Source organism: Pan troglodytes, chromosome Y, assembly GCF_028858775.2.
Source record: "Pan troglodytes isolate AG18354 chromosome Y, NHGRI_mPanTro3-v2.0_pri, whole genome shotgun sequence".
Taxonomy (NCBI): domain Eukaryota; kingdom Metazoa; phylum Chordata; class Mammalia; order Primates; family Hominidae; genus Pan; species Pan troglodytes.
In genome coordinates this window covers 10,224,259-10,241,486 of record NC_072422.2, presented here as the reverse complement: position 1 = coordinate 10,241,486, position 17,228 = coordinate 10,224,259, and the positions used below count along the sequence as shown (strand labels likewise).

Sequence of the window (17,228 nt, the reverse complement as noted above, 5' to 3'; positions counted from 1 at the left end):
GCCACACTCACCACCTGCTTTGTTCTCCTAGCATTTTCTATTGTATTTTTTATAAAATCTTTCCCAATGGCTACATTGGGTGGGGCCAGGAAGAGAAATGTTTTGATGTAATTTTTCAGAACTCCACCCCCTATATGACAGCCACCTCCCCTCACCCAGCATGTCCTTTGATATCCCCATCACTCCCCAGTTGCAGGTCTCATCCACCTTCATTCCAAGCTTCAGTTAACTTCCGTAGAATCAGATAGTCACCAGCTGCATGGAAAATTAACATCCATAAGAGGACACAATTTGCTTTATCAAGTCTGATCTCTGCAGCAAATATTTTTTTAAACAAACACAAAATTCCTTGAGAGAGAATCACTAAACGATGTTCAGTAATAGAGGAGGCACTAAGCAAATACATGGGCTAATAAAGACATCTTTATTTACCCTCTGACAAAGTACAATCCTTCTTAGTATTTCCTCTGAGAGTGATAAAGTTAGCTTGTGTCTTGTGTTCAAAAGCAATGGCTTAACTTCAACTAGGAGACTTTCCACAAGAGTGAAGAAAGTAACACAAATATTAGCTATCCCATTAGTGGAATTGTAATTTTGTATCCTCTGAACACATATTATATTTCTTAAATCAGTTATCAAATGCAGATTTGTCTTTTCTCCAAGTTCAGTAGTTGGTCTTTATCTGAAAACTGAACGTTGTCTATGGAAATGCTTTTTATTCATGGACAGCTTGAATTTAGCTGGATGTGTGACAGTGTATGAGGCAACTCTTGTGCCACTGTTGGCCATCCCTCCTCCTGGGGCTGTGAAACATGACCTGTGGTGGTATAAGTTTATTAATGACACACAAATGAAGAGTAATTACTAGTAAGAATAATTCTAATACTATGTGGAATGGAAATAAAAAAGGTTAAGTCATTTTGAAAAGGATAAATAAGTAAATTAAATAAGAATGCATTGGAAATATGTTAGATTCTAATCTTTCATATCCAACATTATTGTCTTAGGAAATCATTTTCTTTCACCAAGAATACAATGTTAATTGCATAAAAATCATGTACATACAAAAATTAGTTTCCCATTTTTCCAGGAAAAAATTTCAAGTATAAATTCTAGAATAGTCAAGTTTCTTATCTTAATTATAATTAAAGTCTTGGTCCTCTCATTTATTAGCTCTCTAATTTGCATGTGTAAATCAAAGAAACCATTGGTTTTTAGACAACCATTACAATTTATAAGTGTAAGGTTTCATTATTGAGAAAATATATTCTTCCATGAGTGGATATGTCCCATCTCCCACCAACTAATGACACAGGACTATACACTTGTTGAATCTTATTAGTAAGTAATACACTGCTACAAACACTAATTGTCTTCTCCATGTCCATGTTGATTTTGTGTATATGTGTGAATTGGTTAGAATGCATCTGCCTTAACTCTAACATTCAATAACAAGATGTGCTAGGCTTGGGCTTTTGGTGAAGGTTGAACATGCCTGTGTTCATCAAGTGATCTGACGTATCCGCAGTCGCAAGAATTTTTTGAACCCCATCCTCAAAGGCTGCTGCCACATTTGTGGCATCTTTTGCACTTGTTACAAAGTAAGGGTAGTCACTGTCCTTCCTGCATAATGCAGCTGTTCTTCTATAAACACCTGCCTTTCGTTTATGCCAGTCCTGGAATGCAGAACTACAAAAGGAAATCTCTCAGGTTCTTTCCAATTACTTAAGTTCTGGAAGCTTCCTAAATCATTGATTCTAAACATAAGCAGAGAACTGTCAGAACCTCTGTAAAATGGCGTCCTCAGGCTTCAGAATCTCTCCTGATCTGCCATGTCACAAATCTGTATGGTAACAAAATGTCCATCCCTTTCAAATCTTATTTTAAAATTCCACATCTATTGCATGGAACAGCTGAGTGCCAAACTTATTAGTTACTTATCTGTTCCTAAGTGAACTCCTCCCAACCCCACCGTCTCCAAAGAGAATTACTTTAAAAAGTGATGAATTTCCTGCCACTGTTAATCACAAGAGCTTCAACAACCCTTGAAAATAAAAAAGCACCATAACATTCCTTTTTGCCTACCTATTCATCTATATGAGTGTATGAATATCAGCTTTATTTATTTTTCTTTTTTTTTTTTTTTGAGATGGAGTCTCGCTCTGTTGCCCAGGCTGGAGTGCAGTGGCATTATCTGGCTCACTGCAAGCTCTGCCTCCCAGGTTCACACTATTCTCCTGCCTCGGCCTTCTGATTAGCTGGGACAACAGGAACCTGCCACCACGCCTGGCTAATTTTTTTGTATTTTTATCGGAGACGGGGTTTCACAGTGTTAGCCAGGATGGTCTTGATTTCCTGACCTCGTCATCCACCCGCCTCGGCCTCCCAAAGTGCTGGGATTACAGGCGTGAGTCACCATGCCTGGCCGAATATCAGCATTTAACTGAAGTAACACACATAGACCTACAGAATAACTAAAAATAAGACTTGTTTACTGGGCATATAGCCATGTGTGGGCTACTATACTACCATGATTCTCTGAAACAACTAAAAAGGGCTCACTCTTCCCCTTTATCAGGTCACAATTGACTGTGAAGCTGGTACTTTAGCTGAAATGTGACATCAAAGCTCTTGTTATGAACAGTGAATCTATGAGAAGCCCCTCTCTGCTCATAGTAAGCTCCACTACTGTTGGTTAGAGATGGATAAGAGACCAAAGATTGTATGTTTCTGATACAGCAAGATTTATACCTTAGGGAGTATGTTTATGACAAAGGTAATGGAGGTTAGTGTTGAGAGAGCAAGAAACTTTATAGTTATATCTGAGCCAAAAGGAAGAGCCATGTTTAAGCGAGGCACGTTGGTTCATGCCTGTAATCCCAGCACTTTGGGAGGCCAAGGTGGGCAGATCATGAGATCAGGAGCTTGAGACCAACATGAAAAACAGGCTGAAACCTCGTTCTACTAAAAATACAAAAATTAACCAGGGGTGGTGGTGTGTGCCTGTAATCTCAGCTACGCAGGAGGCTGAGGCAGGAGAATCCCTTGAATCCGAGAGGAGGAGGTTGCAGTGAGCTGAGATTGCACACATGCACTCCAGCTTGGATGACAGGGCAAGCAAGACTCCATCTCAAACAAACAAACAAGCAAACCAAGTAGGTTTCGTCTTTTCACATAGGCCTGTATTTCTTGGACATGTTGTTTGTTCCTTTTCATTCCTTTTTCTCTGACATTTTCTTTATGCTTTATTTCAAAAAGTTGATCTTCAGTCTTTGATATCTTTCTTCCACTTGATCAATTTGGCAAGTGATAATTGTGTATCTTTCCGCAGTCTTTTTGCTGTGTTTTTGATTTATGTTTTTCTCTAAACTAGTTATTCCAGTTATCAATTTCCCTGACCTTTTTTTGAGGTTCTTAGCTTCCTGGCATTGGGTTAGAACATTCTCCTTTTCTCAGAAGAGTTTTTATTACCCACATTCTGAAGCCTACTTCTTCCTAAAACACATTTTCTATTCAGTTTTGTTTTCTTGCTGATGAGGAGTTGTGATCCTTTGAAGGAGAAGAGACTTTCTTGTTTTTGGAATTTTCAGCCATTTTGTGCTGTTTTTTTACATCTTCGTGCATTTATGTGCCTTTGTTCTTTGATGTTGGTTACTTTTGAATAGTTTTTTTATGTGTGCGTGTGTGGAAATCCTTTTAGTAGATGTTGATACTGTGCGTTTCTGTTATGAGTTTCCCTTCTAACAGTCAGGCTCCGCTGCTGCAGGTGTGCTGGACTTTGCTGGAGGTCCACTTCTGACCATTTTTGCCTGTGTTTCACTATCAGAGGGTGCAGAAAAGCAAAGATTGCTGCCTATTCCTTCCTCTGAAAGTTTCCTCCCACAGGGGCACCTGCCAGGTGCCAGCCAGAGCACTCCTGTATGAAGTGTCTGTGGATCCCTGCAGGGAGGAGTCTCCCAGTCAAGAGGCATGGGCTTCATGGACCCACTTGAGGAAGTAGTCTGTTGGAAATCTGCACCTCTCTTCAGAGCCAGCAGGTAGGAAGGTTTAAGTCTGCTGGAGCTGTGCCTACAGCCACCCTATCCCCCAGGTGCTCTGTTTCAGGGAGATGGGAGTTTTATCTACAAACCCCTAACTGGGGCTGCTGCCATTCATTCAGAGATGCCCTGACCAGAGAGGAGGAATCTAGGGAGGCAATCTGGCTACAGTAGCTTTGCTGAGGTGCAGTGACTTCCCAGTGGCTTTGTTTACACTCTGAAGGGAAAACCACCTACTCAAGCCTCAGTACTGTTTGACGTCCCTGTCCCCACCAATCTCAAGCACTTCAGGTTGACTTAAGACTACTGTGCTGGCAGCAATAATTTCAAGGCAGTAGATTTTAGCTTGCTGGGCTCCATGGGGAAGGCATCCGCTGTGCTAGACCTCTTGGCTCCCTGGATTCACCTCCCTTTCAAGGGAGTGAACGGTTCTGTCTTCCTGGCATTACAGGTGTCAATGGGGTATGAAAAGAAATAACTTTTCAAGCTAGCTCTGTGTCTGGCCAAACCAGTTTTATACGGCTTGCATGAAAATTTATGTTTAGCACCTTCAATTATGTGTTATAATGTAACTTTTAGCAATTTTTAAATTTAATGTAAAACCTGTTATTTTTTGTTTGTTTGTTTTTCCTGTAAATGGCAGTAACATTAAACCTTTTCCATGGGTACAAGTGAATGATATATTCTTTTCCATGGGTACAAGTGAATGATATATTTGTACATTCACATATTTAACTATTAGAATTTCTGGGAAGCTGGATTTGCTATAAAGCTACTTTGAAAATGATCTGTTTTCTTCTAGATGTCCCCAGACAATAGACAGAAACCCTGAATCCTCTTTCTGAAAGAGGACAGTTATGCTGAGAAAGCACTGTGTCCCCCCAAGATTTCCTCTAGCTTAGTCCCATTGGTCTTTCAAGGAAATGGACAGCAGGCCAGACTTTCTCCAGTACAAGGAGGAAGCCAGGAAGAGGTAGATCTTACCAGATGGCTGAATTAGTGTTGTTTGTTGGATGTTCCAGTTGGAATTGGCAAAGGGTCTCCCAGACTGGAGCCACATGAGGAAGAGAGAGTAAGATAATGAGAGAGATGGAGAGAGAGAGAGAAGAGGAAAGAGGGAGCCAGTGTTAGGAAGTGAAATAACTATTGTTGGTGCTCAGAGGTGGATTCCTGAGACTTGAGGGTTTTAGAGCCCTGACCTGAGCCTTGCAGTTCCCTTCAGGTCAGTTGTCCTTCTCTTTAAGAGTAAAATGAGAGAAAAGATGGGGCATGTGGCCAGAGACTCTCAGGATCCACGAGTTAACTTAGGGTAAACTGCCATTGCCCACAGCTTCCTGGGATGCAAGGGAGCCTCTGCCCCCAACACCAGTCCCGGATTTCAGCACCCAATGTAAGAAGTAAAGAAAGAGGAGAGAAACCTGAATGGTGACTTGACAGTCAACACAGACAGGTTTATTTTGAATCAATCTGAGAGGGGTGGCTAGCCAGGTTAAGTCAGAGCCACACACTAACAGATAAAGAATTTTTCACAATTCAGTCTCGGAGAGTTTATCAGAGGCTTGCACTGCCTCTGTGTCTCTTTGCTGTGGTTATCTGAGAGAGAGAGTTCCTTTTCTGTTTTTGTACATCTTTCTGGAGTTGCAGGCATATCCCCCATGTCTGCTTCTAGCTTCCCTATCTTAGTGCACCTGAAGGGAAAGGAATGTGCTTGTTATTTGTAGTTAGGAGAGAAGTGATTTCCTTGAAATGCATGAGGCTAAAAAGAGAACTGGATGTTAAAGTGATGGTGTTGGTTCAAGATGAAGGTGCTCCTGCTCTATCACTTCTAGTCAGGTAATTGTACAGCTATTATTTCTGTTTTGCTTTTTGGAGTAATTAAATACTTACAAATAAATTCTGTTGTCTGCAAATTCAAATCAGCAAACTTATATGACTCTAATTGATGTATTTTCCATACACAAATGCATGCTTACAATACATTACAACACCTGTGAGATCTAAAAATTATTTTATGCTAATGAATACTGATTTCTGCACTCTCTGAAAAACAAGATTAAGTGATTTTTTGTATTGAATATACACAGTTACTTAGGAAATCCCTGAGGTTTATATTTTTTAAAATGTCCTTTTCTAATGGTTAAATTGAAATATATTTTAGTAAAAAAAACCTGTAACATAAAATTAAAATTAGTGACAATGTAAATAACTGCATGGCTTAAATTATTCTTTTGAAGTTGTGGAAGTGTTGTTGTTTTTGTTTTAATTATAACAGCATACAACATCTGCAATAAAATTTACCACAGCTGTTCATTTTTTCTCTCAAAGAGGAATTGTATTTAATAATTTTCTTTGTGAGATGTTTGCTGTTTATGAGAACAGGACTCATTATTCAAATAGAAGTTGTTTTTAAATCTTGATTCTATTACACCAATGAATAATTGCTTTTCAGAGAAATGTAACAACTTTAGCAAGAGTGGTCAGTTACTAAGAGCAGTATTTGATCTCCTGAGAAGAAAAGATTCAGAGCATAGGGTTTATATTTACAGAAATATATATTTGTTTGTAATGTATGCAAGCTCAGGTAAGATATTTTCATAATTTTATATCAATGATGTTTTTATTTTTATATATTAAATGAGAAGCACATTTTAATCAAGTTATAACATGTAAACTGTCCTAATGTACAAGCAATATTCCATGTACATATACACATATACATATCAAAATGCATTGCAAATCTGTGTAACTTTAATGTATTTCATGTATTCTCAGGTAATTTATATTCATGCACTTGTTTCATTTTTCTGGTAACCTTTAAGATTAGATATTGTGCCTGATTGATGACCTCTTGATGTTATCTTTTTCTTTTGTATTTTTTTTTTTTTTTTTTGAGATGGAGTCTAACTCTCTGGCCAGGCTGGAGTGCAGGGGCATGGTCTCATTTCACTGCAACCTGCCTGACCAATATACATATGTATATATATATATGTATATATATACACATTTATATATATATATGTATATATATACACATTTATATATGTATATATGTATATATATACACATTTATATATATGTATATATATACACATTTATATATGTGTGTATATACATACACACACACACACACACACACACATATATATGTATAACTTTTTTCATACTTTGGTACAGACAGGGATTCACCATGTTAACCAAGATGGTCTCGATCTCCTGACCTTGTGATCCGCACACCTCGCCCTCCCAAAGTACTGTGATTACAGACTTGGGTCACTGTGCCAAGCCGATGTTATCTCTTAATGTTGCTTTTTGAAAAGTACTGGCTTCCAGGTCATATCCACACTATCTAAATCAGAATTTCTAGAACCTTGAAAAGGAATCCATATCCTTAAGGGATCCCAAGTGGTTGTTTTGCTGGTCAGGTTTAAAAATGACTTCTATGTGAAACTTACCATATATGTATGTTTTTGTTAAAATAAAGTAAAAGAAATTTAGTGATAATGTAAATAAATAATTCAGTTAAATTTTTTGTTGATGTTAGCATAAATTAAGAAATGCGATATTCAGTAAAGCTCTCTTAGAGAAGCCTGATTTTTGTCACATCAACCTATTGCACAGTAGTACTAAAGGCATGGATAGATTGTCAGAAATGTACAACAAAAATATTTGTAGTGTTTTCAATGTTATTTTATGTCATTTTTATGAGTGAAAAGAAGGGGAAATTTATTACAGATGCTGTTGTCCAATTTGAATATCAGCAATTCAGGTGTTAGTGCAACTTTTCAAAAATTACTAATTTATGGATATAGCTAGAATTTAATTACTAGTTAATATCTCCCTGATATTGATAAATATTAGGTCACATTTATATGATGACTCAGACAATTAGCAGATCATTTTAAGTAACTTGTTAGAATCACAAATATTTTACTATCTAAAACTAAGTTCTATGGTCACACATTCCTGTAATGAAAGTGTATTTTTATTATTAATATATACCTCCAGGAGGAAATAAATTTTACCCTTTCCTCTTCCTGCTCTGACCATCTCTGTGCTTTCTTTTTCTCAGCCTAGTCTGACTACATCTGAGATGCTGGGATACTTCTAGTAGAGTAGAAGCATACATTATAGAAACACAAATACAATATTTATTTTAAATTTAAAATTATGAAACTTAAGAACTCACAAAATTTTTGTTTTGCTCAATTTAACTTGAGATTTTAGTTTCTCATACACAACACATGGTTGGTTTATGATATAACGTAAGTTTAAATGTAATTGCCAAGGTTCAATATACATTTATACATCTTAAGGCATTTAGGTAGTATGTTTTAGGTTTTAGGAATTTTTGGATTTGAGAAAACTGAGTCATCACATTTGCATCACATTGTGTGTTATTCCCTGTAAGGCTCCCAAAAGTACCCAAGAATTAAACATACTAATGCTTCTATAAAAGTAATGGGTATTCCCTTTAAGGGTGAAGGGTACGTGAATGAAGGCTTAAGTAGCTTCCCTCAATTAAGTCTTTTTTGCATCGGAAATTGAGTTACATATGAATCTTAGTTTTAAAAGCCTTGCTTAATTGGGCTTTTTGCATTTCAGATAAAGTATTTTGAATCTGTCTTAATTATGATTTTGAAAATACAGTACTGAATTAACAGCCCAGGTGGGCTACAAAGCACCATAATAAACAAGAGAAATACAAAGTGCTCTCCTGCCTACTATAGGGAGTATGTGACAGATTTGAAGAGTAAAAAGCATCTTGCAGTAGAAAGGGTTACTTTGTTAAGCTTTTTTTTTTAAGTAGCTAATGGGTACAGACTTAGTATTGACATAACTTGGCTTTTTAGCAATCATGTGAGATATTCAGTGTAACATGATAAACCACTAGAGGATCACAAAAGGCATATATTAGTAGCATGTCATTAGCTATAAAATAGAAAGTTCCACAATAGACCACAGTAAGGAAGTATTCAAAATTATCTGTAGAAAAAGATTGTGGGTGCTCCATAATAGAAAAACTAGCAATGTAGAACATATGTGTAGACAAATTTATGAGCTCTTTATGAGTTAGGATAGCCAGGTGTTCGTAATTGGAGATTTGAGGAAGTGGAGCAGGAAAGAGATGTTAACACCTATGTCCTGGGTGTGATTTGATAAGCTGTGGTAATAGTAATGCAATTTACTGATAGAAAAAATAGAACCTCTTTGAGTGGATTGCATTTTAGAAACATGTGGGACACCAAATAAAAAATTGTAATGGGGAGTTGGATACATATGTCCACAATTTGGAATCATCTAAAAGGATACGTGTGTTACCACAGAAGTAATAATGAAAAAGAGTCACAGAAAGGTATGTCTTAGAATGGAATTTTTTTTTAATTTAATGTTATCATGGTAGATAATATTAACTTATCCAAAAGCAATCCATAGCCTCTAAGTAGTTAGTTTAATTAGTATGTCAGAGAAGACTTTTATTATTATTATTATTATTATTATTATTATTATTATTATTACTATGATGATGTGTGTGTGTGAGAAGGAGTCTCACTCTCTCACTCAGGCTGGAGTGCAGGAGCAGAATCTCAGCTCACCGAAACCTCCACCTCCGGGGTTCAAGCAATTCTCTGCATCAGCCTCCTGAGTAGCTAGGATTACAAGCGCCCACCACCACGCCTAAGTAATTTTTTTATATTTAGAAGAGATGGGGTTTCACAATCTTGGCCAGACTGGTTTTGAGAAAAATGATAATTTTAAAGAACTGTGCTTATTCTAAAAACTGATCTTTAGCATTATTCTAGAACTCTTAGTTGTATCATCTGCAGTAAAAGAAGCCTAAGAATTGCACCAGAATTTGTTGCCCAACTCTACCAGGAGATTCAAAGTTTTATTGTTATAGGATTCTAGAAACAAATCATACTATATATCTGGAAACTCTGTACACACACCCCCACAAACACACAAAATTTTCACTCAGTAGACATTATAATAAGCACACTGAAAACCTGATAATAAACTAAAGTTATTATAAAGCTGTAGAACACAATGATTAAAGGCAAATGATCATCTTAAATTGTAAACAACTGAAATATTAGATTTTAACAATGAAAATTTTCTAATTCTTCTTTTGTCCACCATCATAGATTTCAAGCAGATTAATTAATGTTGTAAATGACATTAAGAGTTCCTATCAATTGAATTTAATTTATGCCATTTTAAAAATTATTTGTAGTCATATATTGTTTACTATGTAACTTCTTTTATTTGCTCTAAAATAAGGCTAAATCACATCTTAGCCTCATCTCATCAAAGGATGTGATTACCGTAAAGGTATACATGTTGGGTTAACGTGGAAAATCAATTACGTGGATAATATGGGATTCATGTATTAATTTATTATTCTCCTTATTAAGTTTGTAATGGTTTGTGTAATGAACATTTAGTCTATTCAACAGGCAGTATTCAACAGATATATATCAGCATCGGCTGTGTACCAAGCACCGTTCAAGGCAGTAGATAACAATACAGGCAAAGATAATATTAATCCAAATTGCACATGAAAACTTTTGATACTATTGATAATGTGGCAAATGACGTGATTTTCCCTTTATTATAATTTTTAAGAGAATAAGATAGTGAAATGTGTACTATAAGTGTAACAGGAAGCCTATTCGTGTTATTCTTTACGTTAAATAATTAGATTACTAAAATTACCTTTTCCAAAGAAATTTATATTATAAATGCTCCCATGGCAAAAAGAAAAAACCTGGCCTCTGACTTGGAATATAATATAATTGTATTAAGTAAGATACATGCTAGAGAGAAAAAAACTATTTTATTTTTTTTGTCATGGTAATGAGAAAAAAGACAAGCCATTTTTTTGCAACTTTTAAAATTGACTCCTAAGAACAGTAAACAGTAAGCAGTATAACAGTAGACAGTAAACAGTAAACACCAAGCAGTGTAAATATGTTGCATTTTAGCCAGCTCTGAAAGAAAATGACTGATCATTAGCAAATCAGGCAAATTTAATTGTTGCCATTGAAAATTGCTTTACCCATCGTGTGTGTTCTTATATTAACAGAATTGAAATCAATTTTGTACTGCCAATTAATATTGCTGTTTTATAATCACAGGATTCTTGCTTTACCTTCTAAAATGTCCCTGAAAAATGAGTGAACACCAAGTAAGTTTTGTTTTTCTTAAAAAAGGTAGTCATAAAAGACTGCTCATATTTAGTAAAAATAATGAGGTGAGTTGGACATGGTGGTGCATTTCTCTAATCCAAAGTAATTGGAAGGCTGAGGCAGGAATATTCCTTGAACATTGGAGTGTGAGGCCTCATTGAGCTATGAGCTATCATCTTCTCACTGTAGTCCAGCCTGTGCCACAGAGCATAATCCTAAGTATAGAATAACAAATGGAACTATGAAAAGTAATATAGCATTACTGTGTTTAATTCACTTATAGTAATGCATGGATAGTATATTTAGCAAAACATTTTAAGTTGGTAATATGTCAAGAGGTCAGATATTTGAGTCAGATTGCTAGCTAGCCCCTCAACTGGCTAAATCTGTAATAACTGGCAAAGTATTTCTCCTAACTGTAATTTTTTAATTTGTTAAATGGATTTACTAAGGTTACCCGCTTAAGAAACTAAGTCTAATATTAATTAGATTACCTCAAACACTTGTTCTGAATGGCACATAATAGGCAACAAAATATTAGCTACTACTATATATAATAAATTCTTTTCATCTGCCTATTTTTAAAGCTCTTAGACCACATAATAAAATTCCAGAAGGCTGGGAAAGGCTGTTAGATACAATTGGGTGCCATAAGAGCAAGACTCCGTCTCAAAAAAAAAAAAAAAGAGTCACTATCAAAAATGAGCATATCAGTGCATAAAATGTATGGTAGCTTTATTTAGCAGTTATTTCATTGTTTACCATAGTGTTTTTTCTTACAGTTTTGTAGAAGCCTGTGTCAGAATTTGAACTTTTTTAGAAGATAGTAATCATGGATGATTGAAATTAACATTTTAAGCTGATACTGGAAATTATTCTAAATTCTATTACATTTATATTTGTATTTTCTTTTGAAGGCTAATGGAAATCTTAAAAAGAAAATGGAAACTTCTCTGCCAGGGGAGATACCATGATCACAAAGGTGGCTTTCTCAGGGAAAGGCTGATTTATTGCACTCCAGATGTGCTGACCCCTGAGATTTCCCCAAATGTGGGAAACTCAGCTGCATAATTTGTGGAAGTGAAGGACTGTGTTTGTGCTTTCATGTGGAAAAAAAAGAAAAGAAAAGAAAATTGACTCTTTTAGTGTATATAGAAAGGTGAAAGAAGGCCATATACTGGAAACAATTCAGTGTGTCTACAGAAATTGGTCTCCTCCAGTACAAAACAATAACACAGCAAGTGGTTATTTCTTAGAAAGATCAAATAGTGTTAAGATGACATTTGCAAATGCTTGAGAACTTTGTCTAGATAAGGGGGTGGGGGGAAGCCTCCACAGGGCAGCATATAAATCTGGGAAAAAGACAAGTAATTTTTAAATGTGTAAGCCAATGTTTATGTATTAATCTTGCCCTGAAAATATTTAGTTTGTTAAATGATTAACATTGGTTTGTTTGTTCTTAAAAAGTAAGTTTCCTTTTGGAAACAACTTGTGTGAAATGGTCTAAAAATGATGTAGCTAAAATAATTCAGATTTTTCCCCTCTATTATAAATCATTTGCAGGAATTGTAAATATGTTATAGATGTCAGCTTTCTTACATTTCTTAAAAGTTTATTCTAAATGAAGAAAATATAATATAAGGTACAAAATTACTTTTATAATCAAATTGTCAATCTTGTTAAATATTTAGAATTTCGAGCCAGATGACCAAGATGTCTTAGATGGGCATAAGACCTGTCCAGCAGAAGATGCTCCATTATATCCTCATTCAACAGGCTCTATGTATCAACTGGTAAAATAAAAATAATAATAATAATTTTCTTTTTCAAACTTATTTGGATGCTTTACTTATGTAGTCTTCAATTATTATTTTCTTACATATTTTGTAACATATCAGCTGTGACTGCAAATTAAGAAAAAATTATCTAGGACAGCTGTGACAAGATGATCAGAAGAATAGTTTAAGTGGGGTCATGTTTTATTTTACGCTTGTGATTTTTTATTTTTATTTTTTGTAACTAGGTACTACCTTGTCCTAGTTCATAAAAAGTGTGATATTTCAATAAGAGCATAAAGCAATTTATTTAGATTTTCTCAAAATCCAGTGAGAGTAAAAATTAACAATTTTAACAGCTGTAATACAAAGTATACTTAAAAAAATACTCACCAAAAATATAAACAAAAACCATTTATAAGCACTTCTAAGTTGAAACAAATATTTTTGTTAAAATATTCTAGGAAGATTAGCCACAACATAAGTAAGGTAGTTTTCTTTTCACTTTCCTTTTTCTTTCTTTTTTTCTTTTCTTTTCTTTCTTTCTTTCTTTCTTTCTTTCTTTCTTTCTTTCTTTCTTTCTTTCTTTATTTCCTTTCTTGTTTCATTTCCTTCCTTCCTTCCCACATTCCTTCCTTCCTTCCTTCTTCCTTCCTTTTTTGCTACCTTCCTTTTTTCTTTCCTCCCTTCCTTCCTTGCTTCTTTCCCTCCTTCCTTTCTTTTTTTCTTTTGATAGAGTTTTGCTCTGTTGTCTGGGCTGAAGTGCAATCTTTGCGATCTTGGCTCACTACAATTTCCACCGTCTGAATTCCAGCTATTCTCCTGCCTTATCCTCCCAAGTAGCTGGGATTAGAATCATGCATCACCACACCTGGCTAATTTTGTATTTTTGGTAGAGAAAGAGTTTCACTGTGTTGGCCAGGGTGGTCTGGATCTCCTGACCTCACAATCCACCCACCTCGGTCTCTCAAAGTGCTGGGATTACAGATTGTTAGCCATTGCACCTGGCCAGGTTAATCATTTAAAGCTTTTCTTGTAACATTTAGCATGACTTCTCATCAAGTTCATGTAGCCAAGAAATGGAATTACCTAAATTACAGCAGGTGCCCAGAGTAACAGCTGTATTGCTCAGAAACCTTATTTTATCACCAGAAAAAAATATAAAACAGGGGAAAAATGTAAAAAAAGGATATTTTCATTCTACATTTTCTTTACATTTAATGTTTGATAGTTTAATTTCTTGTTAAAATAAAGAATATGGATATATTTTTAATAGAAATTCTAAAATATTAAAACCAATCTGCACAAGTTTCATATGTCACAATGTGTGGAGCATGGTAGGTTGTATTTTGTGCTTGGGGCACTGTTGTGGTAGAATTTATTAAGTGATGCTTCTAAAATTTGGTTTCATCTAATCCCATGAAGTGCATATTATCAGAATCCACATACTTTGAAGTCCCATTGCGCCAAGATTTCTGACTGCTTTGATAGCCAGTCACAATTTTCCTCGAAATCAGTAAGTCTCCTAGTTTATTATTTTAAAGCTTTTGTTGTTAGATGTAGTGTTCACTGAAGATATAAATGCCTTCTGATTTTAAAAAAATTCGTGTTTTTTAAAAATTTCATGTAATATCTCTATGCCCATTGTTGGAAACAATAGGATGTGAAGTTTGTTCAAATTGGTTAGAATATACTATGTTTTTAAATCTTTTTATAGTATATTAGCATTAGCATTGACCACTATGAATGCAAAATGCAGTCTACATTAGTCAAGACCTATAAATACACTATCAGGGCTACTGATATTTGTACATTTTAATCCAACTATGTTATGCCCTTCCTATTTGGCCTATTGTTATTTGCCATCTACATTTCTCTTCTGGCCTAGACTTAGATTTTGGAATTTCTGTTCCTTAGAGAGTACAAGAGAAATATGGGTAGATTAATCCTATCTCTGCATTACTGCTGCACCTCTATAAGTTTGCCACCTCAAGTAAATACATCATGTTGTCCTGGTTCCAATCACCTCCCAATCATCCTGGAGAGAATACTTCAAATGGAAATCAACATGTCCTTCTTTAATGTACCTCTTAAATTTTTAATATTATGCAGTTGTCAGGATGTCACTCGGCCCATTGAAAGTACAAGTGTCACATGCTGGCATCTGCTTGAAAGTCCAGTTTTCTACTGTTCATGTGGTCAGGACATTCATTATTATTTACTACTCATGCATTCAGACAATTGTCTTTATAAAATAATAGTTTAAAGTTTTAATCCTTCATTTAAAAAGAAACAGCATGCAATTTCATCCATGTCCCTACAAAGGACATGAACTCATCATTTTTTATGGCTGCATAGTATTCCATGGTGTGTATGTGATCATTCTCAGTAAACTATCGCAAGAACAAAAAACCAAACACCGCATATTCTCACTCATAGGTGGGAATTGAACAATGAGATCACATGGACACAGGAAGGGGAATATCACACTCTGGGGACTGTGGTGGGGTTGGGGGAGGGGGGAGGGATAGCATTAGGAGATATACCTAATGCTAGATGACGAGTTAGTGGGTGCAGCGCACCAGCATGGCACATGTATACATATGTAACTAACCTGCACAATGTGCACATGTACCCTAAAACTTAAAGTATAATAAAAAAAAGGAAAAGAAAAAAAAAAGAAAACAAACAAACAAAAAAAACCAGCATGCAGTTCAATCATTGAGCTAATTTGCTCATTCCATCTTCAATTGGTCTTTTTATTTCTGGTCTCTGTGAAAGCCTGCCAACAGGATATTGTTCATCCACCTTGAAATGTCATTCGTCAACCAAGCAGGTTGTTGTAGTCAATAGGGAGCTCTTCAAAGGGCATTGCCCATGTAAGAGTGGGATCCAGTAATTCCTGTGGTTGTTCCAAATTTGATGCTAGAAAATACCAGACTACTTGCCCTTGAACAGGATAAGCACCTCCTTGCACTTCCCTGTTAACACTGTACTCTATAAAGCCATATTTTATGTTATTTTGGAAGTCTTCTGAGCACTTCCTCATTAAACTGTTTCCTTAATATGCCTAACACCTTATGGGTGTTCCAAATTTTATAATTATTTTACGGTCTTCTGTCAAAGAAGCAGTCTCAATACCAAGGCAAGACAAGCTAGTAATTATCTTTCCAATGGCACATATTGTTTCATGGCATCCAGGAGTGCCCTGGACCACAATTTCAAGCTAATGCTGAAGAGGGGCATGTGTGGGTTTTCTGCCATGGCCTCACTGTGCCCAAGAACATGTTGCAAGTACTTCTAAAATCAGAATTTGGATCACAAAGCCCCAATGTGTAGAGAGAAAGAGCATTTTACCATTCAGAAATGGCCAGCTTTAGTGAAATTTCTTATTTAAATAGACCACCATTTATTGTTTTTAAATGGATGCATTATAATTTTACATATTTACAAAGTAGAACTATTATTTGTATACATGCACACAATGAGAAATGACCAAATCTTTAAATGGCATATTAGTAATTGGTATATTAGTAATTTCAGACATATATGACATATTTGTTTAAAGAACATTCCGAATCTAAACTTCTAGTTGTTTTGAAATCTACAAGAAATTATTCATACCTATAATATCCCTCCTACACAATCAAACTTTAAAACCTATTCCTTCTAATTGTGTTTTTTATCCATTAACTGACTCACTTATTTGCTTGCTCAATGTCTTTGGCAGCCTATAATAAACTGTCATTCTATTCTCTACCTTCATGAGATCAACTTTGTTATTTCTCACATATGAATAAAAACATGCAATCCTTGTCCCTTATATTTCCTGACTAATTTCACTTAATATAATGTCCCTTATAGGAAGCCTTTTTCTGAGTAATGTTCAGCTAATGTATTGAGGTTTTATAAAACTGAAATAATCACTCACTTAAAATTTACCTTAATTGTTACCAAAATTCTTTGGGTATATAGGACTGTCGTTTGAAAATAGCTAAATGAACAAAGATGTCTTGAAGGTGTCTTAGGACACTAATATTTTACTCTTTTCTACCTCCTGTCTTACTTAACTCTGATTTGTCTTCAAATTAATAAAAATATTCTAGTAAATTATCTTGGGGATCAACATTAAAGACCAAAAGAAATCAGTAATGCACTAATTTAACTTTACAAATATAAGGAAAGAAGTTGCAACCAATACCAAAAGTTACTGAATAAAATGATATATT

The 17,228-nt window shown here is 35.2% G+C and overlaps 1 non-coding gene and 1 pseudogene across 1 annotated transcript; one reads left to right on the top strand and one right to left on the bottom strand.

Moving 5' to 3' along the window:
- Positions 1-1,445: 1,445 nt before the first annotated feature.
- Positions 1,446-3,980, bottom strand: LOC100613584 (ras-related protein Rab-9A-like; annotated as a pseudogene).
- An 8,189-nt stretch (positions 3,981-12,169) lies between these two features.
- LOC112209532 (U1 spliceosomal RNA) lies at positions 12,170-12,333 on the top strand. The gene has a single exon (XR_002944376.1). It is a non-coding gene; the product is annotated as a U1 spliceosomal RNA (small nuclear RNA).
- The last annotated feature ends 4,895 nt before the right edge of the window (positions 12,334-17,228 follow it).